This window comes from Microtus pennsylvanicus, chromosome 22, assembly GCF_037038515.1.
Source record: "Microtus pennsylvanicus isolate mMicPen1 chromosome 22, mMicPen1.hap1, whole genome shotgun sequence".
Lineage (NCBI taxonomy): Eukaryota > Metazoa > Chordata > Mammalia > Rodentia > Cricetidae > Microtus > Microtus pennsylvanicus.
Window position 1 is genome coordinate 35,232,624 of NC_134600.1, and position 27,033 is coordinate 35,259,656.

At 39.4% G+C, this 27,033-nt stretch overlaps 1 protein-coding gene across 3 annotated transcripts in view; it reads right to left on the reverse strand.

Moving 5' to 3' along the window:
• Positions 1–27,033, reverse strand: part of Reln (reelin) — a 426,015-nt gene that overhangs the window by 303,388 nt on the left and 95,594 nt on the right. The window lies entirely within an intron of this gene.

Sequence of the window (27,033 nt, forward strand, 5' to 3'; positions counted from 1 at the left end):
CCTCTGTCCCTTGAGAAGACAATTTTCTCATAGAACTGAAAATACTATTACCATAACACATAGTGATTGCTGTATTACCGCTCACCCGTGTGAAATGAAACTTGCATTCACAGACATAAAAAAAAAAAACAAATGTTTGAAGCCATTTTGTGAATTTTTCACTCAGAAGTGACTAGAAGTTATTTCAGGAGATGGGCAAAGGAATTAACTATGATACACTCAGGAAATAGTCTAATTTAGCAAAAATGGAAAAAAATGAATAAGCTATGCAAGTATATAAAGAAAACTGAAATATGTATAGCACAAATATATATATATATATATATATATATATATATATATAGCACAAATTCACATAAACAACAATAGCACAATGTAATAGAGGTTGTCCACTCACTCCATATCTATTCAGTATAGTACTTGAGATTCTAGCTAGAGCAATAAGACAATAAAAGGAGATCAAGGGGATGCAAATTAGTAAAGAAGAAGTCAAACTCTCACGATTTGCTGATGATATGATCGTTTACAAAAGCAACCCCCAAAAAATCTACCAAGGAACTTCTACAACACATAAACTCTTTGTTAATGTAGTAGGATACAAAACTGATTAAAAAAAATCAGTAGCCCTCCTTTATAGAGATGATAAACGAGCTGAGAAAGAAATCAGAGAAGCATCACCCTTTACAATAGCCACAAATAACATAAAATATCTTGGAATAACTCTAACCAAACAAGTGGAAGATTTGTATGCCAAGAACTTTAAATCTTTGAAGAAAGAAATTGAATAAGACACCAGAAAATGGAAAGATCTCCCATGCTCTTGGGTAGGTAGAATTAACATAGTAAAAATGGCAATCTTACCAAAAGCAATCTATAGATTCAATGCAATGCCCATCAAAATACCAGCAAAATTCTTCACAGATCTTAAAAGAACAATACTCAACTTCATATGGAAAAACAAAAAACCCAGGATAGCTAAAACAACCCTGTACAATAAAAGAACTTCTGGAGGCATCACAATTCCTGACTTCAAACTCTACCACAGAGTTACAGTACTGAAGGGCCTGGTATTGGCATAAGAACAGACAGAAGGACCAATGGAACCCTAACAAAGACCCAGTTATCAATCCTCATACCTACAAATGCTTGATTTTTGACAAAGAAGCAACAAATATAAAATGGAAAAAAAGAAAGCATATTCAACAAATGGTGCTGGCACAACTGGGTATCAACATGTAGAAGAATGAGAAGAGACCCAGATCTATTGCCATGCACAAAACTCAGGTCCAAATGGTTCAAAAACCTCAACATAAAACCAACCATACTGAACCTCACAGAAGAGAAAGTGAGAAGTACACTTGAACACATTGGCTCCAGAGTGTTTCCAGCACAGTTTGAATGAACAGAAAGGTAAAAGAATTCTGCACAAATGCAGACCTAGTGATGAGGGTGAACCTAGAAAATGACAAGAAGGGAATGGCAGAAGTCAGAATGGATTCCATTGTCCCTCAAAGCACAATTCACTGCTTCCACCATGACCTCAGTGCCTCTCTGTCATGATTGACATACAGGCCATACCCTGACCTCCTCAATGACTGTGTCACAGCTGATATACAGGACACTGTGTTCACCCTGATCTCAATGACTGTGTCACAGCTGATGCCTAGGTCACTGTATCCACCCTGATCTTCTCAATGACTGTGTGTGTCACAACAGACATGTAACTCACATATAGTTGGAATCCTATTCTTGAGATATCAGAAATCTAAATAGGATAATACATTTAAATTCACAGTTTTTCCTCTGTTGCATGCAGGGAAAAACATTTGCATGTTGAGTTTTTAATCATACTTGTAAAGGAAAAGATCTAAAATAGAAGGATCTAATTATGTTGTTTCTTAAAGAAATGAAAGAAAATTAAGCCTCCATGTGTGTGATATATTTAATCAGTGTTTTTATAGTCATTGTTGTGGTTATAGAGAAACTGTCATATGAAATATTTCATATAGAATTTCATCCCTTGAGAAAATACTTAGAAGAGAACTTGGCTGTTAGCCAAAGTAAATGTGTATGGGTCTCCTGATCTGATATGGGATAAGAACACTAGTCTATCTACCACACAAATTCTGAAGCTTTACAAAATAAGGTTCCTGTCTTGATTTCTCCACGATGTTTTATACACATATCAGAAAAACGGAATATTCACAGACTACTAATGTCTACATTAGCAATCAGTAGAACTTTAGTATACACAGTCCTTTATGGAGAGAGTATGACCATCTGAGTTCATTGTCAGATAAACCATTAGATTACTAGTTTATTATTACCCAGTCTTTGTTTTCTTATGAAAACTGTGGTAGGAAAAAACCCATAGCAGCTTCCTTTATCCATATCACACCATTGCAAGGCTCATTTCATAACGTCTTTAATTATTCTAAACTTCCCTCCATGATCCCTTTTAAAGGCAGCGACACACATTTCCGTACCTTCCGGGATGTCATTTTCCCTGACATGTCTTCAGTTATTTTAAGTTTGCCACTAAACCTTGCATGAACCCATTTTCCCCTGAGGAATACTTCCCCATCTTTTCATGTGCATACTGTGGGGTCCTCAAAACTAGAACTGAGAGTTCTATGAGCCCCAATGTATAAAATAAAATTTGCATGGTCTCATAAGACATAATTTATTTGCTTCCAAAAACCACACTGAAAAATTTAATAACCAAAACAATAATCTTGTGAGAAAATGAAATTCATGTTAGGCTTTGTGGATTTGAAACACAGGTTACTCTAGCCTGGGGTTACTCAAGCCTGCTTAGTTTCCATGGTTAGTTAACACCGGGAGTCAGAGACGTGTTCTGGTTTGTTTGTTCTGAATTTCAGATGAAAACTTCTGTGCATAGGAGTCAAAGGACAAGTGTGTTGAAAGTTCAGTACGGTGCATGAAAAATGCACCTGCCAATCAGACAGATAAAATACCGCAAGTATTACTTTGGGTTTTCTAAGACTTCAAGAACACTTGGTAGAATGGTGTGTCAGAAAGCCCAATAAGGTTATTGTCTTACAACTACTTAAGAAGTATAAAACTAGAATATTTGGATATGTTAGATCATTGTCTCTATTTCCCCTTTGATTTCATCCTGTGCACATTCTGTAAAAGGTTTCGTCGGCTAATGAGACAGTGCTCTGAAAACCTAGTTTGGGAAGTTAGCATGTTCTTTAGAGAAAAGGAGAAGACGATCTATGGAGTTCCTTTCAGACATTCTAAAGCCTGATAACTCAAAACAGCGCAGATTCTTACAGACTAGGCTTGTTTGCCACCTTCGCTGGTTCAATATACAAAACACCTCAACAGAGCTATACGGGATTTTATACACTGGAAAAGTAATCCAAGAACTTCCCTCAAACACCCTTGTTGCCATTATCTGTGAAGCAGCAGGTCAGAAGAGGAGGTGAACAGCATACACTGAGACTGAGCTAATTTCCTAAAACATTGAAGACTTTTGCTTTTTAGTTTCAGCCCAAGAAACTAAAATGCTATACATTATAAAATCATTCTGGAATTGTATGGCGATGACCATGTTAAAGATGCCTCAAGAAGGGCACTGCATCCACACCCTTCATCAATTATGTAAATAGAGCTTGTTCTTAACCAACTTGGCCCTTTCCTCGTTCATCAGGGTCACAGAGACGAGTCTCCACTCCAACCAGCACTGTCTTCTTTGTGACTTTGGCATATACTATTACTTTATCTTATGGAAGGGGCTGTTGGGAAACGGTCAAGCTGAGTACACAGACCCTGGAGGCAACTGGACCCTATACAGACCTGTGCTCAATACCAAGGAACCAGGGATTCTTGGTAGGGTCACTCAGTCTCTTTGCTCTTCCTCAAGAAAATGTGCAGGAGTAAAACAGGATGGCTGTGCAGATGAAGACTGGATGGCTCACAATGCTATGTATGCTAGCTATTATAATCTCCATCTTAGAGACTCAGGAACCACGACACGGTGAGTATAAGAGACTTGTCAAGAAGAGCCAGTAAAGGGCATCTAATCCGAGTTCAGCTTCTATCTCACATTGTCTGTTGGCTTCCTTCCGACATGTCTCAGCTCTGTGACAGCTGTAGGTCACAGTTGCTCCCCTGTGGAGCAAAGCCAACAGTTAGATGTTTAGAGCTACTGAGCTTGCGGATCCGCGCCCTTTCTCAAGAGGTAGTGGAACGTGCACTGTCTTTACTGACTCTGGTCTGCTGGACCAATGCAAGGCTCTGCTGCCTTCTTTCCTAACTCCAAACAGGCTCTTCCCTGAATAGCTGTGTGCTTGTAGAAGCTAGGGTGTGCTGCTTGCCCAGCAGGTATTACTCTCACCACACCACACGAGCTACCTGTTTAGAATAATCTTACTACCCAGTTTCAACTCAATTCTTGAACCTCATCTTATTTATGTTTGATTCACAACATAACCACTAGTTAATAATACATTGCATTTTACCTAAAAGAATATTTTTAAATGGCTCTTGGTCTTTTGGCTAAGATCAAGGGTAAAAGCTTCTTGACGGGATGAACTTATACAAAGGAGGAGAAAGCGTGAATGACACAGCACTTCACAGGCCTGGCCGTGGCAACATGCTGCTCCCACGAGGGGTGCACCCACCCACTGAGACAGTGGAGCTGATCTACTGGGAGCTCACCAAGGCCAGCTGGACTGTTACCAAAAAAGCATGGGATAAAACTGGACTCTCTGAACATGGCGAACAATGAGGGCTGATGAGACGCCAAGGACAATGGCACGCAGTTTTGATCCTACGCAATCTGCTGGCTTGGTGGGAGCCTAGCCAGTTTGGATGTTCACCTTCCTAGATATGGACGGAGGGGGGAGGACCTAGGACTTACCACAGGGCAGGGAACCCTGACTGCTCTTTGGACTGGAGAGGGAGGGGGAGAGGAGTGGGGGGAAGGGGAGAGGGGTGGGAGGAGGGGGAGAAGAGTGGGAGGAGGGGGAGGGAAATGGGAGGCTGGGAGGAGGTGGAAATTTGTTTTTTTTCTTTATTCTCCTTTTATCAATAAAAATAATTAAAAAAAAATAAAAATATTCTTTTCTGCGTGTTCCTATGAAATTTTGTAAAAATATGTTATCTAAACAAAGCCCTGTTTACATTCTACTGACGTGCTCACTTATGAACCACAGAACTCAATCTAATTGAAGGAGCCCTGTAAACAGTAGCCAGTTACTCCAGAAGGGTAAGATAAACTTGAAGAAAATACGGAAGAGCACAAAGCAATGCAATAAGTCACGGGGAGGGTTCAGTGTAGAACAAACACCGTGACTGTCCAGACATGGGAAGCAGCAGAGCCTTCACCAGCTCTTACCCAGAGTGAGGGTCCCCTATGTTTAAATGTTAAATATGACTATGTTTAAAGCATATCGACAGCCTCCCCCCAGGTCCACCTTATTTTGCACACTTCACTGTCAAATTCTCATGAGGAAAGTCAGATAGGGAGAAACCAAACTACATGTCTCCACCCTAGCAAAGGAGGATGAACAGGGTTAATAGTGATCAAGGTGATAGATATAGATAGATATAGAGATAGATAGATGATAGATAGATAGATGATAGATTGATAGATAGATAGACAGATAGATGATAGATAGATAGACAGACAGATAGATAGATATAGATATTTAGTATGGGGCCCTGTACTAAAGGTCATCATCTTTCATAACGATTACCTCTACCCCTCCTGTCTAGTTGACCAGCCATCAAATCCTTCAAGGATTTCTACATCTGTCCTTCTTTCTCTTCTAACTTCCACATGATTGTCTTATTTTTTTGTTTGCTCTGCTTGGACAAGAGGCTGGCAAGATACAACTCCAGGATTAAATCTGGACTGTATTTGATTTTTTGTAAGCTGTAAGCTGAGGGAAGATTCAGGATAATTTCTTGGAAGAAGACCATAGAAAGAAGATGTACACTTTGAGAAGCCTAAAATACTTACTATTTGACAAAGTTGTCCCATCTCTGGCACCAATTTTTTTCTTCCCTAGGTGTGGCTAAGTCCTCCTTATCACTCACTACATGTATGAGACAACAGATCATGTAAAGAGGCTTTCCTTCAGAACTGCTTTTGGATCTTCACAGCACAGGTAATTGTTTTCCCTCATTGATTATGTGTCCTGAATTCTCCTGTACACAAAGTCTACTTGTAAGTATCTAACATATTTATGAGATAAGTCACTTCTGAAAAAGTATTAGAACTTATATCAATGCTGGCAAAGCAATGCAATGATAGTAACTCTCCATGGTACTGAAGCTCACCCCTGCTGGTTACCCAGAACCTCCTGAGTAAGGTCTATATTACAGAAGAACCACCAAATTTCTTTCATCTTTAGTTAGTTTCATGTAGGGCTGAAATAATGCTCTCCCAACTCTCATTCTGCTTTAATCGGCTGTGCATGCCTTTGATACAGTCATTATAACTCATTAAATATGCTCGCTACCCTTTCCCTTTGCAGTTGCAATCATTCAACAGAATCTGCATAGAATTGCAAAGCACTGCTTCCTAGTTGAAGCAAAGAGCAGAAGATAGGAGACTTTTAGATTCCTTTCTTCCTTTGCTTCATGACCATGCTGAGACAAAGATGAGCACAACGTGAAAACAGCCTCAGCTGTGGAGGAACAGCATGGAGAATAACTCACCGAGTATCGTCAAGATGAGTTCCGGGCTCATTTGCTACAACAGCAAAATAAGATGTATCCTGCTAACTCATATTTTAAATACAAATTCTACCATAGTTCCATTCCCTTGTATGCTGGTTCTTAAGAGAAGTGATTTGATCTAACTGATTTTGAACACCACCACTCCATCACTGTTTGAAGAGAATAACCAAACTCTATAGCCTGTTTTTGTTGTCTTCATTGTTCTATGTGTTTACAGAAAGATCCGTCTACTTTAGCACAGTCAAAGGGAAACAGAAATAAGGACCAGATGCACAGATCTAATCAGTAACAAGATGACAAAGCCAAACATCCTAGGTTTGCATTTCTTTCTCTAGACACCATGTCTTTGCTAAATTATATGGTAAATATGGGTTTCAGGAAACTTAGATGTAAAATATGTAAAGCAAGACTACCTGCTTAGTTGGGTGTGACGCTAACATATATAAAGTGTCCAGAACAATGCCTACCATGCAGTACAAGCTGCATAAATGTTGGCTGATTACTACGCCATTAAAATTATTCTCAGTAACGAATATTCCTATCAAGTGCCTAATGACTTAGAAATAATTTTTTCCTTGTGAGAGCACTTTATTTAGTACCTCATCTTTGTTTATATATAGAATTATGGACATTAAAGAATGTTAGATTAGAACATTAGATCATGTATAATACTAAAAAGTATAGTTTAAAATATGTATTATATATTCTTAGCCATCAGAGAAATGCAAATCAAAGCAACTCTGAGATTCCATCTTACACCTGTAAGAACGGTCAAGATCAAAAACACTGATGACAATTTATGCTGGAGAGGATGTGAGGTAAAGGGAACACTCCTGCACTGCTGGTGGGAATGCAAACTGGTACAGCCACTTTGGAAATCAGTATGGTGAGTTCTCAGAAAATTAGTAAACAACCTAACTCAAGACCTAGTAATATCACTTTTGACTATATACCCAAAGGATGCTCAATTATGCCACAAGAACATGTTCATAGCAGCATTGTTTGTCATAGCCAGAACCTGGAAACAACCTAAATGCCCCTCAATCAAAGAATGGATAAAGAAGATTTACACAATGGAGAACTACACAGTGGAAAAAATAATGACATATTGAAATTTGCAGGCAATGGATGGATCTAGAAAACATTACATCAAGTGAGTTAACCCAGATCAAGAAAGACAAATATCATATGTACTCACTCATAAGTGACATTTAGACATAACAAAAACAGCCTACAATTCATAATCCCAGAGAACATAGACATCAAAGAGGGCCCTAAGAGTGACATACATGGGTCTAATCTACATAGGAAGTAGAAAAAGACTAGATATCCTGAGTAAATTGTAAGCATGGGGATCATGGGAGAATGTAGAAGGGGATGGTGGGATAGAGACAGGGGAATGGAGAAATATATATGACTCAACAACAATAATAATAATAATAAATAAAATATGTGGTATAATAAAATTTACTGTGAGTACTTAGTACTATTATACACCATGGTAACAGATCATGTACCAGAAGAATGTGTTAGCAGAGCTGAAGATGCGGGTCATGGTAGAGCACTTGACTAACACATACAGGTAGCTTTGGGTTCAGTCCTAGAACCGAGCAAGAAAAGAGTAACAATAAATGATGCTTGATTAAAAAATGTACTTCATTTATTTTTCAATGTTCTCTTGTTTTCCAGACCCACAGTACTCAAGTATTTCCAGAATAAGACAACGTTATTTTCAAGAAAAATTGTTTTTCACATGATATATACATCTATTTAAGTTTTATTAAAATTCATGTCCTACTATTGCGGTGACTAGAATACTAAATCTCAGAAATATGCATTTCGTTTCCTTTGAATCTAAATGATTATAAATGTATTCTTAGTTCCCAGATTTAAGATAGGAATGGAACATACATCATCTTTTTAAAAACTGTACTAATCTGTGAGCTGAAGTTACACAGAGAATAGTGATTTGACTTCTTCAAGTGCTCTGGGAATTATTTGAATATGTAGTCACTTGGAACCTGACAGCCACTTTTCTTTTTGTTTTGTATTTAAAATATCCTGACCATAGTTTCCCCTCCATTGACTGCTCCCAGTACCCTCACATTCTCTCTCTTCCAGATCCACTCCTCCTCCATTTTTAGAGGCAAATTATTTGTTGAAGATAAATTGATTTTTTTCTCCCCTACCTCTTTCATTTTCTTTAATTTTTTGAAAATTCCATATGCTGTACAATTAAATATGATCATATTGACCCCCATTCCCTCTTTCTAACTTTTTCCATGTTATATCTAACATCCCCCTCCCTACTTCATGCTTTTAATAATCCAATAAGTCCAGTTAGTACTGACCACCCATATATGCATGGGGGTGGAGTCACCCACTGGAGCATGAGAAACCTACCATCACTAAACCCTCTAAAAACAATGGTTCTCCTTCCTATCTGCAACTACCCACTGACAGCAGCTTCTCTGTAATGGGGCAGGGCCTGGAGATCATTCACCCTGTCTATGTCAGACTTCCGGCTAGCATGACCTTACATAGATATGGACAGATAACCACAGATACTATTAGTTTGTGATTACAATAGTCATGCAATATCAAGAAATTCTCATTTCCTCTTAAAAATGAATCGCTTCTTTAAATCTATTTTTCACTGAATTCCATGCATTTATCCAAATGATCATTTTCTAGAATAAGGCATCTTTTAAGCTTTATTAACAACATTTTATCTTTAATGTAATTCTATGATCATGTATTACACCATTTTATTATTGTTAAAGCATAGTGATTTGAATGAGAAGGGCCCCGATATGCATTCATATGTTTGAGTACTTGATTTCTAATTGATAGAACTGCTTGAGAAGGATCAGGAGGCGTGGCCTTATTAGAGGAGGTGTGTCATTGGGAGTGGGCTTTGGGGGTTCAGAAGTACTTGTCACTCCCAGTAAGCTCTCTCTACCTCCTACCTGTACATAATAATGTAAGCACACAGTTAGTGCCCCAGAACCATGCCTCACTGTTTACTGTAATGGTCCCCATGGTGATCGGTATGGACTCATCCTACTTAAGCCGGAATGAACACTTTCTTCTTTAACAAGTTGCCTTGGTCATGATGTTTGTCACAGAAATTGAAAAGTAACTAGGATATAAAGTAAGCATGACTTCTAGATAGTCTTTGAGGGAAGGAAATTTAAGTTTAGATTATGGATTATTTAATAATATACAAATAATTCATTGAGAAGACAATCACCCACTTTTATAAAACTACATGTATATGTATATATATACAAAATAATCCTTTATGGTTGGAAATAAAATATAAGGAATTTAAAATTTTAAGATCAAAATTATAAGTTGTACATGTTAGAATATTACTATACATATAAATAATTTACAAAGTAAAAACAAACATGTACAGGCTTAGAAATTCTGACACATTTAGCTTTATCTGTCAGTTTAGCAAAAACAAAAAACACAATTTTACAAGCATAGCAAGCAAAAACCAAAGCAAGCAGAACCCGCTAAGCTCCTCGCAAAGAAATGTTACTAAGAGAAAAGCACAGTCAGAGAAAAAGTGTGGCTGGAGCCACTGGAAGAGATTCAGCAGGCCAGAGGTGAATTAAGAGACTAAGATATTTCATGACAGAGATGTCAGGTCCTCAGTTTATCCTCCAGCAAGAAGGAGATAGCAAGAATAGCGACGATGAAGTAAGAGAAGAAAAGGTTGGACCAGAGTTATCCACTCAACCTTCCCAGGGAGTGTCAGAGAAAGTGCCAGCAGGTGTCTGAAGCTGGCCAAGAAAGTTACACGTTGGTCTGGCTGGACAGGATGCTGGATTTCTGCCAAAAATAATTAATCATGTCTTTTAAGACAACGGGAGGCTAGTTAATGCACAGATATTTAAAAGTCCAAAGCAAGTGACTGTAAGCATCATGACAGAAGGATAAACTGTTTTGTGAGTTTAATAAACTATCAGATAAATTTTGAGATGTGTTTTGAAAGAAGAGCAGATCATCTCAAAAGATAAGGTAGATGCTGCCTGAGAAATGACACCCAAGGTTGACTCCTGGGTAGCATTTACGAAGACAGGCTTACTTCTCCATTTGCATCTGTATCCATATGCACTGGTAGGAGGTTCGACCACACTGCCAGAACCCTCAGTGGATGATTTATGGCTTATGTCAAGAGCTCCTTAGTGAACCCACAAGCAGAGCACAACTCAGCACACCCACCAGGCAAATCCAGGGGTGGAAAACAAGCTTTGAAGTACCAAGAAGAGGAAAATACAACACCCATTTGTTCTTCCCTAGCCAGTCATCAGGAGACAAAGAGAGAAAAGCTACTTCTTTAGGGCTTGGGTGAGCTTTTTATTTCATGTTTTACATTCATCTCTGACAACATCAGTGGCATTTCTAACATACCGACAGCTGTAGATGGAGCAGTGAGCTGCATCCCACCACCCAGCTAGCTTTACCCAAAATAATTACATGGAAACTGTATTCTTTTAAACACTATTTGGCCCATTAGCTCTAGCCTCTTATGGGCTAACTCTCACATCTTAATTAACCCATTTCTATTAATGAGTATAGCACCACAAGGTGGTGGATTACTGGGAAGGATCTTAACCTGTGTCCACTTTGGAGAGGAAAGCTATAGCGTCTGCCTCACTTCCCTTCTTCCCAGCATTCTGTTCTGTCTACTCTGTCTATCTAAGCTGCTGTCCTATCAAAGGCCAAGGCAGTTTTTTTTTTTAAATTAACCAATGAAAGCAACAGATAGACAGATGACCCTCCTCCATCAGACAGCTCTTGTCAGTGGTCTCTGTTCAACTTCTCCAACCTACTTCCATATCACTTGTCCTTAACTTGGCATGATATGCGTTATGGATGTGCCTGGTTGGTTTTCAGTACAGGGGTATTGGAAAGCTTGCTTTGGTGGGGTGTTCAACAAACTGTTTCACAAATCCTAAGAATCAGTAATGGAGCATATGATAAATGACTGCCTCTTTCTATCTATCATCTATCTATCTATCTATCTATCTATCTATCTATCGATCAATCATCTATCTATCCATTCATACATCTATCTATCATCTATCTATCTACCTACCTATCCATTCATCTATCTATCTATCTATCTATCTATCTATCTATCTATCTATCATCTATCTATCATCTGTCTATCTATCTAATATTGGAATATGATGACTGGCTATATATATATACATATATATATTACTGATATTTCATTTGTATTTTAATAAATAAGGCTTGTCTGAAGATCAGAGAGTAAAACAGCCCCCACTGGTCAGCCTTACAGACCAGGCAATGGTGACACACACTTTTAATCCTAGTAGCCATACTAGTTTGCTATAAAAACTGTGGGGTAGTGGTGCACACTTTTAATTCCAGCCCTGGAGAGGAATATAAAACAGGAGGAGACAGCTGTCAGACAGTCAGAGATTCCTGGAGGCAGGATAGCCATTTCAGATTGAGGTAGAAGTAAGAGCCACTACTGACTGTTTTACTTTTCTGACCTTCAGATTGAACTCTGAATATCTGTCTCTGGGTTTTTACTAATTGTGATATAATGGCACCCAAACATTTGGCAAGAATTTCCATATAAACCCTGAGAAAAGTTTTTTAAAAAGGATTCTAGACAGACAAAAAAAGAGTCAAGCATAGCTTCTTGGTAACGATCTTTTCTCGGTAAGCTGTTTGCTGTTGGCAAGCAGAGTCATGGCTCCTTTAAGAAAGGCTTTCTGACTCAGCGTTATCACCAAAAACCTTGTAGCTCTTTTAAGAGGCTCTGCCAAATACTTAAATGGTGTTTATGAACATCCAGTGATATGCTTCTTGGTGGTGGCAAGGACCTTGAAACTCCACAGAGTTGTGGCAATAAGCATGACTCCCACCAGTAACTCTGCCATGAAACTAGATTCTCAGAAAGCTAATGAATAGGTGGAGCCCACTGCCAAAGTCACAGCTTTAATCATAGCCATGCTGCTTAGCAGATTTAACACTCATATGCTCAGAAAAAGATAGAGATATGCTGTAAAGACAGATTCAGATGAAAAACAACAATAACAAACTTCTTCATTGTTTATAGTGTTTTTAAAAATATATGGAGGCTTGTGAGAAAAAAGAAAAAGGATGGAGAAAATCCTTTAAAAAAAAAGAAATAGAGTAACCAGGTGTGATGGCTCATGCCTTTAATCCCAGCACTTGGGAAGCAGAGGCAGGTGGATCTCTATGAGTTCGAGGCCAGTCTCTCATCTACAGAGTGAGTTCCAGGACAGTCAAAGATACACAGAGGAACCTTGTCTCATAAAAACAAAAATTAAAAATAAAAATGAAAGAACTAGAGTAAGGAAAAAACCACATAAAGATGGAAAATATACAGAGAGTCTGGATACTGTATGTTATTGTGTTGTCTTTAAATCATTTGACTACTGAGGAAGGAGCAACAGCTGTTAAAAAGACATTTGATTAGAAATGCTGCTGGATGAATCCAGCATATATATTTTGAAAGTACCTTTACTTCAAAACCTAAGTCAAAAAATATGTTACTTTGGAGAAGTGGTTTTGCTTTTGTTTCCACAGGAAACAGGAGGCTGTGGATTTATTCTGGGTTAAGAAAAATAAGACTTGACCAAGGAAGACCCCCTAAAAACTCTGACAGTTGTGGATGGCCCAGATAATCTAACATTTCAGAGCACCTCTGCTGCAGTTTCCTCTGAATCTACATCCAGAACAGTTTCAAGACTGCTGACTGAGATAATCCAGCCTCACAGAATATTCTAGTCAGGACTTGACCATAATCCAGTCAGTAGGAAGTAGCCTAGAAAGCTATACCCACATTTCCCCAAAATGGATTATGATATTTGTCTTTGCTTAGAGTGTTGGTAACAAATTTTTATGGATAATGGTCAGGAAAATAGCTAAACAAAGTACATTAGATTCAGGGTTCTTATTCTGAAAAGAAAAAAGGGAAAATACTGTTGGAGAATGCTCTTGTACACTGTAAAGAAGTTTCAGTTGTATACATAACCAGGCAGGAAGCATAGGCAGAGTGGCCAGACTAGAAGAATTCTGGAAAGAGAGGCAGAGATGCAGTCACAAGCCAGATACAGAGGAAGCAAGATGAGAATGCTTTACTGAGAAAAGGTACCAAGCCACATTGCTAAACATTGACAAGAATTATGGGTTCATGTAAGTTGTAAAAGCTAGTTATTAATAAGCCTGAGCTAATAGGCCAAGCAGTTTATAATTAATATAAACCTCTGTGGGGCTGAACAGCAATGGGACCAGGCAGGAGAGAGACTTTCATTTACAATGATTTAGCTTGTCACGAGGGTCTTTCCTTTCTCTACATCACAGCTATTGGTTTAATCACTTTGTTTAAACACCTTCTTTAATCACTATGGTTACAAGCCACTATAATGTATAAGACACTAAGGCAGCAGTACCCTGGAGGCTATTATGCTTTATTAGAGCAGATCTTGGCAAAAGTCTGAATATCTTCTTTACTAGTGATAACGATGTGGTAGCTAACTGGCTTCGGCAATGAACGCTAACGCTAGACGGGGAAGAGCTTTAGACTTTTCATTACAAACAACGAAGGGCTAAACACAGGCTTCCTCAGAGTATACAGAAAAGTGACTGGAGGGAAAATAACTCCATTTGATAGTTTTAACTTTTCATGACTACTGGGCAGGCATTGAAAAATGTAGGAAATTCTCGTTCCCTTTAAAACTGTTATTTTTTTTAAGTAGAGAAGATAACTGAAATTAAATACGTTGTTTTCATGAGTAAATGATGCATTATTTGTACACTGTCTTCAGGGTTGGGTTGATGCAGTGGGTCACAGTGTCAGTCTCTTCATGAGGATGTCCTGCTCACATGGAATCTCCATACATGTCACATTTGATACAACGATTAAATATAATTCAAGTTGATTGTATATTTTTTAAACAACTGGTACATTCAATTTCTTCCCATTTCCAATAACGAAGAAACTTGAACTGCTCATAAAACCTAAAATAATATTCCTAACTTTGCTATTATATCAAATATTTAGGAAACTTATCCAAATTTGAACAGACAGAACCTAGAACACAGTGGCAGAAATTTCGGGGACTGTCAGCTCATGCAATAAAGAAGGGTGATACAGGCATCACACTGAGGGCCAGGTACCAACATAGGAGACTAATAAGAGTGCTTGAAGTTTTGAAATGTGTACAATGATAGCAATAAACACTCTTCAAACTCCCATGAACAAAATATCAAATCTACGTAAATAAACAATTAAACTCCATCCTCCAAAGGCATTCATGCAATCACTTGTTTTATTGGCTTTAAATATGCATGCCTCGCTGTAATAAACTGAATTGGGCATATGTCATTCATTATATCCTAACTATAAATGGAAAAATTTAATATTCTCCAGATGTTTTTAGCAATAGCAGTATGCAATTGATGATGACAAGACTAGAAAAAAAACCCTCCAAATAACTTTACACAAACTTGCAAGACACTTAATATTCATCCTATCAAGCATTCTGTGAAAAGCAAATACATTAATAATTCTACACTGAACTCCCTGAGGACTCAAGGTATTTAAGATTTTATTTAATTACAATGTGTAGCCAGCCAATTATTATGTGGAGTGCAGCAGTGAACAGAGTCACACTGTTTTATGGGTCCTCTGGTAGCACTGAGCTCTAAATGTTTAGATGCTGCCAAGTGCCTAACAAGGGACGTAAGGAACTCTTAGGTGAGGAGGGAGCGCTGGAGAAACAAAACCAGGAAGGACTACAAGTTTTGAGGCTTATTATATGACCTGCGCTTTGCCTACCAATAAATCTTCACAACTTTATGAAACACCTCCACAGGACAGCAGGACTTGCCCAATCTGGCCTTTGAAGACCAAGTACACACATTTCTTCCTATGGCTGAATTAGTGGCATCAGACAGGCAGCTTGAAGTTAGTCACGATGGGAAGCCTTCCACCACAGAAACTCGCAGACATGGCAGAGGGGGCTTTTTTCCCCCACTGGAAAGCTGGATCTTAAAATTCTTCTCTTAAATCGCTAGATACAGGCATAACACACATAACATTCACTGGACCAGAAGGGAAGGATAGAGTTCAACAGTCTGTTTTGATAAATTTAGTAACTTCTTTGTAAACACTGTTTCCTTACAGGAAGAAGACAAGAAACTAGACACAACCTCAGAGACCCAACAATAGAGACTGATGAGCAAATATGAGACATAAAGTGTGTTACTATGAGCAAATATTAGTATCTTCGTGCAATGCCACGAAGCCATGGCCTTCCACTCTAATCTACTTTACAAGACAATTTCCTACATACATCACAGAACATGCAATGAATTTAATTCAACCACACATGACAACTGAAACTAAAGCTAAGATGCTAACATAATATGGGCATCCCTAAATCCAAACTATCTTTTCTCCATGTTTCTATTTTCTGTCCTTAAAATATCTTAAGATTTATCTATTCATTTGCGTGTGTGTCCATGTATCATACTACAGCATGCAGGAATTGACCTCCAAACATGGGGTTCCTGGGATTGAACTCTGGTCATCAGCCTTGGTATTAACTACTTTTATTCACAGTCCTCTCACTGAACCATCTCATTGGCCCTCCTTTTGTTTTCGAACAACTTTATTGAAATATAATTTATTTGTCACAGAGTTTACTCCTTCACGCAAAGAACTGTGCATATCACTTCATTTCATTCTTCCTCCTCTCTTCAGCATAGCTGTGTTCTTTTAACCTAAACACATACATGGTGCAACTCAAAGCAACCAACTGGTGTGGGATTCCCCTCTGTATGCTGTGAATATCATTGGTTAATAAAAGTACTCCTCTGGGCCTATAGCCAAGCTATAGGGGAATAGAACTAGGTGGGGGAAACTAAGCTGAATGCTGGGAGAAAGGAGGCAGAGGCAGAGAGATGTCATGTAGCCCCTCTGGAGATGGAACTGAAACTTTAGCCAGTAAGCCAGAGTCATGTGGCAAAACACAGATTACTAGAAATGGGTTAAATTAATATGTAAGAGTTAGTCAATAAGAAGATAGAGCTAATGGACCAAGCAGTGATTTAATTAATACAGTTTCTGTATGATTCTTTCGGGGCTGAGCAGCTGATAAACAAACAAGCAGCCTCCTCCAACTGAAGGCCTTCGTCATCTCAGGCCCACACTCATGGGACATTGGGGGAATGCACTTAGAGTACAATAAGGACACTCACCATTATTTTGAAAAACCTTTAAGTCTGGTGTTGTACTGCTAACTATGCACTATGGTACCATTACCTATAGGTTGCACAGTGATGGAGGTCAGATCTCTAGAACTTATTCACCCTGCCTCCCCAAAACTTCATGCCCATGCACAGCACTTCTATTTGTCCCCATCATCATGGAACAACCACCACCTGATTCTCTGCAGCCATGAACTTGGCTAGTTTAGACTCCGCCTACACTAGGAATTATGCAGGCCCTGTCCTTCCAAGATTGGCTTGTTTTGTTTGGCTTAATGTCCTCTGGGTAGACCTGTATTGTTGCAGGAGGTAGGTGTCCTGAGGTAAATTACTTGCTTTATTTTAAGTAAACAACAACAAAAGTACAAACCAAGCTAAAGCCATCAGAAGAAAAGAAATAAAAGCAAAAAGAGAAAAATACGGGCGGTAGTGGCGCACGCCTTTAATCCCAGCACTCGGGAGGCAGAGGCAGAGGCAGGCGGATCTCTAGGAGTTCGAGGCCAGCCTGGTCTACAAGAGCTAGTTCCAGGACAGGCACCAAAAACTACAGAGAAACCCTGTCTCGAAAATCCAAAAGGAGAAAACTAAAAGAAGTCAACAAAAATTGAACTGAAATTTTAAATTAAGCACATTTCTAAAAAAAAAAAGATGAGATTGTTCATAAAGAATTAGATACCAACACACTGAATAACCAAAGAGAAATAAATTCCTAGAAACATACAAATAGCCAGTCCAAATCATGAAGAAATATGTAAATTGAACAGGCCAGTAGAAAGGGGGGGGAGAAAGAAACAAAGGAAGGAAGGAAGGAGGGAAGGAAGGAAGGAAGGAAGGAAGGAAGGAAGGAAGGAAGGAAGGAGGGAAGGAGGGAGGGAGGGAGGGAAGGAAGGAGGGAAGGAGGGAGGGAGGGAGGAAGGAGTCATTAACAGTCTCAAACAGAGCTCAGAACAAGATGCTGCTGCACAGGTCAATTCCACCAACACACAGAAAACACGCTGTGATGGCTAGATTTACGTCAACTTGATACAAGCTAAAGTCATCTGAGAGGAGGGAACCTTGGTTAAGGAAACGTCTTCATAAATTGGGTTGTGGGCAAGCCTGTAGAACATTTTCTTAATTAGCGATTGAAGGTGGAGATCCCAGTTCATTGTGGGTGGGGCCATCCCTGGGCTGGGGGTCCGGGCTTCTATTAGGAAGTAGGCTGAGCAAGTCATGGGAAGCAAGCCAGTAAGCAGCACTCCTCCATGGTCATTGGCTCCTGCCTCCAGGCTCCTGTTCTGACTGCCTTCAATGATGGACTGAGATAAATAAATGCCAGCTCTCCAAGCTGCTTTGTGCTCATGGTGTTTCTTCACAGCAACAGAAACCCTAGCTAAGTCATACACACTCACTTTTCCCAAACTCGTTCAGAGAAACTGAAGAGGGAACATATCCAGGCTTATTTTATGAGTCCAGATTACCCTGACACCAAACCCAAACAAAGGAAGAAATCTACAGGCCAATGTCCCTCAGCAATGTTACACACAACAGTCTTCAGACAACATACAGGACAGGAATTCAAGAACACATTAACTTCTAATCCCAGCACAAGGGAGGCAGAGGCAGGCAGATTTCTGTGAGGCCAGCCTGGTCTTCAGAGTGAGTTCCAGGCACCAAAGCTACACAGAGAAACCCTGTCTCGAAAAACAAACAAAAAAGAACACATTCACCTTGACCAAGAAAGATCTATTTCCAGACGCATAGGTTGTTCAACATACCAACAAAAACATCCTCACCACATCAGACATATAGAAAGGTAAACAGTAAAATTCAACACCTATACATGGTAAAACAAAACAAAACAAACTAGGTATAGACTGAATTTAAGTCTCATATAAATGCTCTACTTGAACATGGTGGCTTATGCCAGTAAAAACAGTATTCAGGAGCTGAATCAGCAGAATCACCATGAGTTTGGGGCCAGAGTGAGACCCTGCCTCAAAACAGAGTCAAAGGAGCTAATCACTTCTAACAGCTCACTCAACTTAAACTCAGGACAGGGAGGGCAGGGACAGCCGCCTCACTGCCGCTACTCTCTTTGGTTGTATAAATTGTACTTTTTTTTAAAAACTTGAACTTTTATTCCAAAAATTAGTTAGACCCTAGTAAATCTTTTACATAACCAAAATGAATATTTTACTAATTAGTTGATTGCTTTTATTTTTCATATTTTAAATAAAAGTAAAGGCATTTGTAGGCTTGGCAAACATTGGGAAATACAGTAACCAGGCATAACGACAGTAAAACATGAACCTCAGTAAATATATACTATAAAAGAGTGCATTCATTATGCACTAACATAAAATACACCTCAAATGGAAGTCATAAGATATGACAACGATAAAAGAAACATAGAAGCAGAAACTCTAAGGTTCCCTTCCCCTTTTCCTATGGATCGTTTTGTCTGCTTCCTGTGACAGCTGCTTCCTGTGATGTCTGCACAACCTTATTCCACCCCCAATCACATCCTTCTGGGCAAAGAACCAAAGGATGCTTCTAATTATCTAGAGAAGGAATTCTTAGGGAAGGCCAGTTTGCCCTGGTATGTCAATATCATGAGTCAAATAAAACAAGGAGACACATAAAAATATATTATCTTAAAATAAAGTATATAGAGCAATGGGACCTGCGAAGGACAAAATGAAACGGATTCAGACTCAGGACCCAAAGTGAATAGGTGCTACTTAACAGTGGCAGAAACTGAAGACATGGCAGCTATGTTTACCTGAAAAGACTTAACGTAACATCGTTGTGTGGATCTTGTTAGGAAATAAATGTTATTTATGGGTTCTCATGGCAGCACACAGTGGTTTTAAACTATGAGGCATTTCCTTCATTTAAAAAAAAGAAACTTGATAAGCCAGACCATTTCTATCTCCCAGTTTGGTGATAGTCCCCCCAAATGTCAGCCCTTAAAAGAAGGATGACTTCATTACAGTGCCTCGCTGAAAGAGAACAAACTCATGCGCAGGCTTGTTATGTGTCCTTTGGGCAAGAAATATGAAGACTCTGTGCTGCTTTTTGTTTGTGAATATATTTTATAAGGCATTTAAAATGTGCTAGACCCACATACTGAGCTGACTATGAAACTACTATAATTAAGTAAGGAAAGAATAAAAATTTAACTAGGAATATCCCAAAACCCTATAAGGAATATCAGTATTTCTTCAACTGAAACACTCAAGAACATCTGTGGTCTACAGTTTTTACCTGTTAATGTTAGATGTAAAGCCACCCTCGGTGGTGTTCCTGAGTTGCAATATTTTCCTCTGTGTCATCCTGAAGTTTAGTCTCCCCTTGGCACGAGGCAGCTATGGTGTGTATTTAATAACCGAGAGAAGTAGATATACACTTGGTTTTATTTCACGGAGAGGGAAGACGGGGGAAAGCGATCTACCAAAATGTGCGCCCCTCAGCAGCAGCCTAATTCATATTCTAAACCAGAGTCAACCCTGGGCAACACTGTGAAGCCAGCCAAACCCATCTGCTATGTCCTCCCTCCTCCCCTTTCAAAGCCTTTCTTCCTCCTGGCGCCAAGTGCCCTCCTGCTTGGTCCAAGTGCCTGAGAGAATTCAAAGCTCTGTTTCCAGAAAAAAAAATGCCCCTCCCCAAAGGCACCCTGAGGCCACCTCCATGCATAAGTGGGCTGGTGCCCCACAGGGACACAAACAGGGAGCAGAGCCCACATCTTCAGCCCACAGTCTAGGGAGCAGGGAGACATTGCCTGCTTCTATAGCCTGGGGCACATGGAGCTCTTTCTAACTGGTGAAGTAGAATCGGTAAACAATTCAAAAGTCACCCTCAAACTGGTCAAACTAAATGTTTGGTAGAATCATTGGCAAGCCAAAGAAAGATTTAAAGTCAATACTGGTATTTTTTTTTTCAACTCACAAACCACTTGAGTATATACAGAAAGATTTAAAAGGCAACATATTGTTGTCTAAACCTACCTGCACATCAAAATAAACTGAACAGATTGTACTAAATTTGTTACTAAAATTACACAGAAACCAGACTAAAACCTGTTTCCAAGTTGCCATCCTTATAGTTCCAGAAAAAGCCTGACAGCCCTACACTGACCATTATAATGTCATTACAATGACACAGAATGCTAACACCTTCCCATGCTTGCCTGGCACAGGATGGAACTCAGTCAAACCAAAGTCTCTGGCTCAGGCGTCTGAGTTTTTCTTTTGTTCTAGATTTTCTTTATGAATTTTGGGGTTCTGCTGAGGAACCTATTCATGTTCCTTATGATCAATATTATTTCCCACGGATCTGCCAGTGTACCACTCAGATTTCCTTATTATCTTTTGTTATATGAATATGATCCCACTAACTTCTCATGCATGTTATTTACATGGTGTGTCTTTTCCCATCCTGGTACCGAAAGCTTGTATTTTCTATGTGTAGGCTGTACCTCTTGTGACAGAAAATATTTAGGTCTTGACCTAATAATCTCTGCCTTTTTACTCGGGGTAGTTAAATATTTAATGTCACTTTTATATAGTTGGGTGTGAGCTAACTATTTTTTACTTGCCCTTTCTAAGTATGGAGATTTGGAAGTACTAATAACACTATATACTTTGTGATGTGCAGAGTATACGCCTTAAAGTTAGGAAGCAAGAACTGTGAAAAGCTAGGTATAATGTAGCACAATAAATAATTTAAGCTTATATTTTATATTTGCTGTTTTCTTATACCTATCAAAAGCCATATATATTTGTGTTATGGAGTGAACTTTGATCAGGATACTAATATGTATTTATTTTAATTTGCATCTGTATATCCTATAATACACAATGAATTAATTGAATAAGCATAAGGTTTTCTTGCAACCCAGGACTAAATTTTATATTCATTTACTTGTATAGCATATTAAGTGGATTTTTTTGGGGGGGGGCTCTCCTTTTCCCCCTTCCTTTTCTTCTCCTCTGCCCACCCCCACCAGGGACTATTGAACCAACAACTTTCTTCTTGCTTGGCAAGCACTGTACTGCACTACCGCCCACCCACCTCCATGCATTTCTGGACATGAACACTGCCTGCACAGGTTTCTTCATGTTTAGAGACATCATTGAGCCTCCCACTGTTTCTGACAAGAAGGACACAGCTGTGTCTCACGTGCATGCTTTTCCGTCTACCACTTGAGGATTGCCTTTGCCTTTGGTCTCTGGATGACAGCATCTCTACATGTAAATTCCTTTTATTGGCCATCTGCTAAAGCTTCTTGGCTTTGCAAGCTATTGATTTTCATTAAATCGAGGGAATTTAGGGTCATTATTATTATTACTTTGGCATTTCAAGACAAGGTTTCTCTGAGTTCTGGTTGTCCTGGAACTTACTTTGAAGACCAGGCTGGACTCAGACTCACAGAGATCCATTGTTTCTGCCTCCTGAGTGCTGGGATCAAAGGACTATGTCACCACCACCCAGTCTAGGGTCATTATTTTTCAAAAACATACTTTATGTCTAACTCTCAATTTCTTCTTTTCATCCACCATTTTCCCTCAGACCTCTAAAGATTTTTCTCAAGCTATGTGCTATGTAGTCCGCAAATTAGATAATTCTTATTATTCTATCCTAAAGTTCACTGTCAATTTCTTGTGTTGTTTCTAGCAGACTGAGAGCTCCCAGTGAAATACTCACTTCAGCTCCTACAGGCGTCAGCTGAGAATTTCCATCTGCCTCCTTTATTTATTTTTAACTTTCTTTTTATTCTTTGTGTCTTTCACATCACGCATCTCCATCCCATTCATTTCCCTGTCCCTTCATATCTCCCCTATGCCCTTGCAAATGCCCCACTAAATAAAATAATAAAATGTAAGAGAAAATAAACAAAAGGAAAAATCAGTTTCATCATAAAAGCTGCAGTGTAACACAGCAAGTCACTCAGCAAATTATTTTATCCATGTGTCTTTACTTGCAAGTGTTCATTGCAAAGAGTCATTGGTCTGGTGCGAGGCCTCTGGTTTCTCCTACATTATCGATGCTGGACCCTCACTGGGATTCCTCTTGGATACTCTGTTGTTGTCCTGTGTTGTGGAGATCCTGCCACTTTGGGTCTGCGGGACCTGTCTCTTCATGTGCTCCCATAGATCATAGATGGAGTGCATACTGAAGTTGGCCAACTCATAACCCTTGTTCTGGGCCTGGGTAGTTGCAGGATTGGTCAGCCTGCTGGATTTCCCCTGTCCTCACTGCCAGGGTGAGCTCTCCAGCATTGCCCAGGCTAGCTTATTCTGTTCGGCAAAGAACAAGGGGCGGGGCCAGCTCTCCTGCTTTCACGCTTTCAGGGTCGGCGGCTCTCCCACACCACCACCAGGGGCAGCTCTACTGTGTTGCACAGGTGAGGTGTAGAAGCCTCTCCCTCTCTCTCTCTCTCTCTCTCTCTCTCTCTCTCTCTCTCTCTCTCTCTCTCTCTCTCTCTCTTGTGCTGCAGCTGGTGAGGGGCCAGGACAAATTCTCCCCCATGTTGCAGCCAATGAGGGACAGGGCCAATCTATACAACCCCATCTTCTTGGTATCAGGAGTCACAGACATCAACACAGGCTGCAGCTCTATCGAGAGCCATGAACCCAGACTTGGGACCCAGTGGCAGCCCAGGCCTAGATGTGACCATGGCCCTGAGTAGCAGTCCAGTCACCAACCTCAGCCCGCTCGTCATCGCTTTCACCTCTTCAGATACGCCTGTATCCACAGGACACGAACCATTCTGTTTCTCTCTCTCTTCAGCATCCATTTGCTTACCACAATAGTGCCTGGGGCAGACTGGCCCAAGCCTGCCTGTGGGTCTTTATGCTCCACTCAAGTTTCTCACCGTGCTGGGCAGGACCACACTTCCTCCCCGGTCCTCCCTCCTTTATTATAGTTACCATTTCTCAAGATATATCTTAAGCTCAGTAGATGGTGTTTTAGTTTAATGCTTTGTACAGACCTTTCTTTAGATCCATGTACACATTAGTAAATTCAGTATCTGGCCATCTCCGATGGGTTTCTACTGACTACAAAGACGTTTTGACCATAGGTTCTACCACACTGTATTTTGTCATCATTCTTGATTATAAAACACAGAAATCTGATTCCTCGGAAGAGTTTTGATTATTTTCTGCCTTCTTGGCAATTCAACTACTGGCTGATCACCTTAAAGTTCTATGACATTTGCCTTAAATAGGCTTTTTCAGGACATGTCTGTACAAAGTCAATGAAGGGATAGAGCTTTTCAACACCCTAACTATCCTCCTATTCTCCCTATCAAAGATCGTCAAGGCTAGGATTCATCCGCAAGGTCAAGTCCTTCTGGAGTTGGGCATACAAGTAGTTCTAAGACTCTGGCATTATCTCATCATCATAAGAAAATCAATCTCAGGATGAACACGACTGAGTTGACAATGGGGAAAATAAACACATTAGCACTTACTATCACAGAGAGGGCAGCATCATTTCCTTTCAAGACGGAAATGGACTTCTGATACGTAGCCTGGCCTTACTGGGATATTCCACCATTTCTACCAGAGGCTTTAAATGCTAGCACTGTATCAGAAACATTACATCCATTCTCCATTACTACAAAATAGACTAACAACCTGGAATAGTGATTATTATTCACACCGTCACTTGCACCTCTGACCATAAACTTATTTTAACAATCAATTCTGAGAGTCTCAGCAGACTGCATCCTGAAATACTGCTGCAAGAATTGAATATGGGTTAGCACAAAGATTTAACGCTACCACACCTAAAAGATGCTAGATATTAATCACAACCTAAGCAAACTTAAAACGCCTTGTTAAACCTACACAATAGCTATAAACCCAAGATTTACTTCTTAACTTAACCTTCGAAAAGAACATACAGAAGGCTTGGGATTTCTTTCTGTCACTCTGGAAAATGTCAAAAATTGCAACCAGTTAAAACACAAAACCCTGACTCTCTCATCCATAACTGATGAACAGAAATCACTCCAGGACTTGATAAATGAAATTTCCTAGGAAAAGGATAATTCCAGAAAGATTCAACAGATTTGGGGCATAATTCATATCTTAAGTACACGTGAGAGACAAGCCTCAAGAGTCAACACAATATCATATATATAAAAGCCACTTTCCAACACATATTCTTGAGGCAGCATTCAAAAGAAAACAGCAAATGAATTCCCACCGTGGTCATGCCTCTGCTGCTTGGGTATGCACTCCTAAGGACTGGGGTTTCTAGTTTCAGTTTTTGGTTTTTTCCAGCAGCTAATCATTACTGGTATCTCTCTAAGATAACAGACAGAAAGAAGGGAAGAAATGCATTTCATCAAGCAAACCGATTATAAGTTGTTATGCTATTTTAAAGCTCCAACTATATTTGCTTCACCCTAAAGAACAAACATCAAAAAAGAAACACGGTATATGTGATTTTCATAGCAAGCTGTGAAAATCTCTACAAAAAGAACTCATAGAGGACAAAGGCACAGTGGGGATTAACCATGTTATTTACAGTTCTGAGCACCAAGTATACACAGTACTGTTTTCCCTGGTCACTGCTACTACCTCCTCCTCCAAAAGTATTTATCAAATTGTATGGTTTGATCATCCTTGAATGTACATAGAAGTAGAAAATGCTACCAACTATAAGTTATTACTATCATTAAGGTCTTACTACTTTTGTACCTTCTACTGACACTAGTAATCCTTTATATTATAATTACATAGAGTGTTAATGGGATAAAACCCAATGCATGGCTGGTTTTATTTTCACTGTGTGAATATGTGACCTACTAATCTTCATCTAAAATGTTCAACTATAAATGACTTTCAAGTATGTAGCACACAATGCTAATGCTCCTTGAAAATTGACTCAAAATATGAAAAATAATCAAATCACTTATTAGAACTCACGCTTTATTTTTACTTAAAATCTATTATTTCAGGCTTTAAATTTTAATTTAAAATTAGTTCCACTTACTATTTTCTAGGTAGATTATCTAAATAGGATATCAACAACCTCCAGATTGCTAAATCCTGCAAGCCCTTTGCAGACTTTGTTTCAATATCTCCACATCGTCAACTTGCTAACTTCTTCCAGCGATGTTCTCTTCCCATGCTCTGGGATGGGCATTCATCCAGTACCCCTCTCTTTCTCTGGCCTCTTCCCAAAGTTATTTGCAAATCTATCTGCTCCCCCCAGGGTATCAGTAAGGCTCAGTTTACTGTAGGTGAAGTCAGGAAAGCCTATTTAAACGGATATTAACGATTTATTAGGATACACTCATGGAAACACAATGAAACAAATAACTGTCATGGTCTTCTGTCCTGCCTGGGTGTGAACGGAATGAGCAGTCTGATCTCCAACCACCACACAAGATAGTAAGCAACCAACCCCCTCTTCCTTTTCAGAGGTCACATCAGCAGACCAGAAGCAAGGCCTCTATTGGGTCAGAGAGCCCAAGGTCATGGGTGGAGCAAATACCTACTATAGTCCAGCTTTTGTCTAAATAAGAAGATTTTAAACCTAATGCAAAACTATACACAATAAGAACAATTATCAATTAGTATCCAGGAGAAAGAGTAATAACATACACAAAAACAGAACTACAACCCACAAGAACAATGTCACGTAAGAAGCCCATACTCAATATCTAGATCATAGGTGAATGGCAAATTGCAGAGATTATTCCAGTATCTGTCCTATCCTGAAGAGTCTAAGTCTTGTACCTGATATGCCTTAGCTAAGATAAGAGAGGATAGGACACGTGACTATCTAGTTTTCAACCCCATCACAGACCTGAGAAGGAAAATAATATCTGAGTAAGCAGGATGTGCAAGCAAGCGACTTCCAAAACATGCAAGAAATGACAGAAACAGCTGGCTACCTGGAGAGTCATGCAAAGTCTCTCTGCAACGTTGGGGCAACCAACTTTGGCCATACGCCTAGATAATCTGACGGACCATTTTCAGAAGCAAGAAAAGTCAAAAGACTGTTCTACCCTGTCTTGGC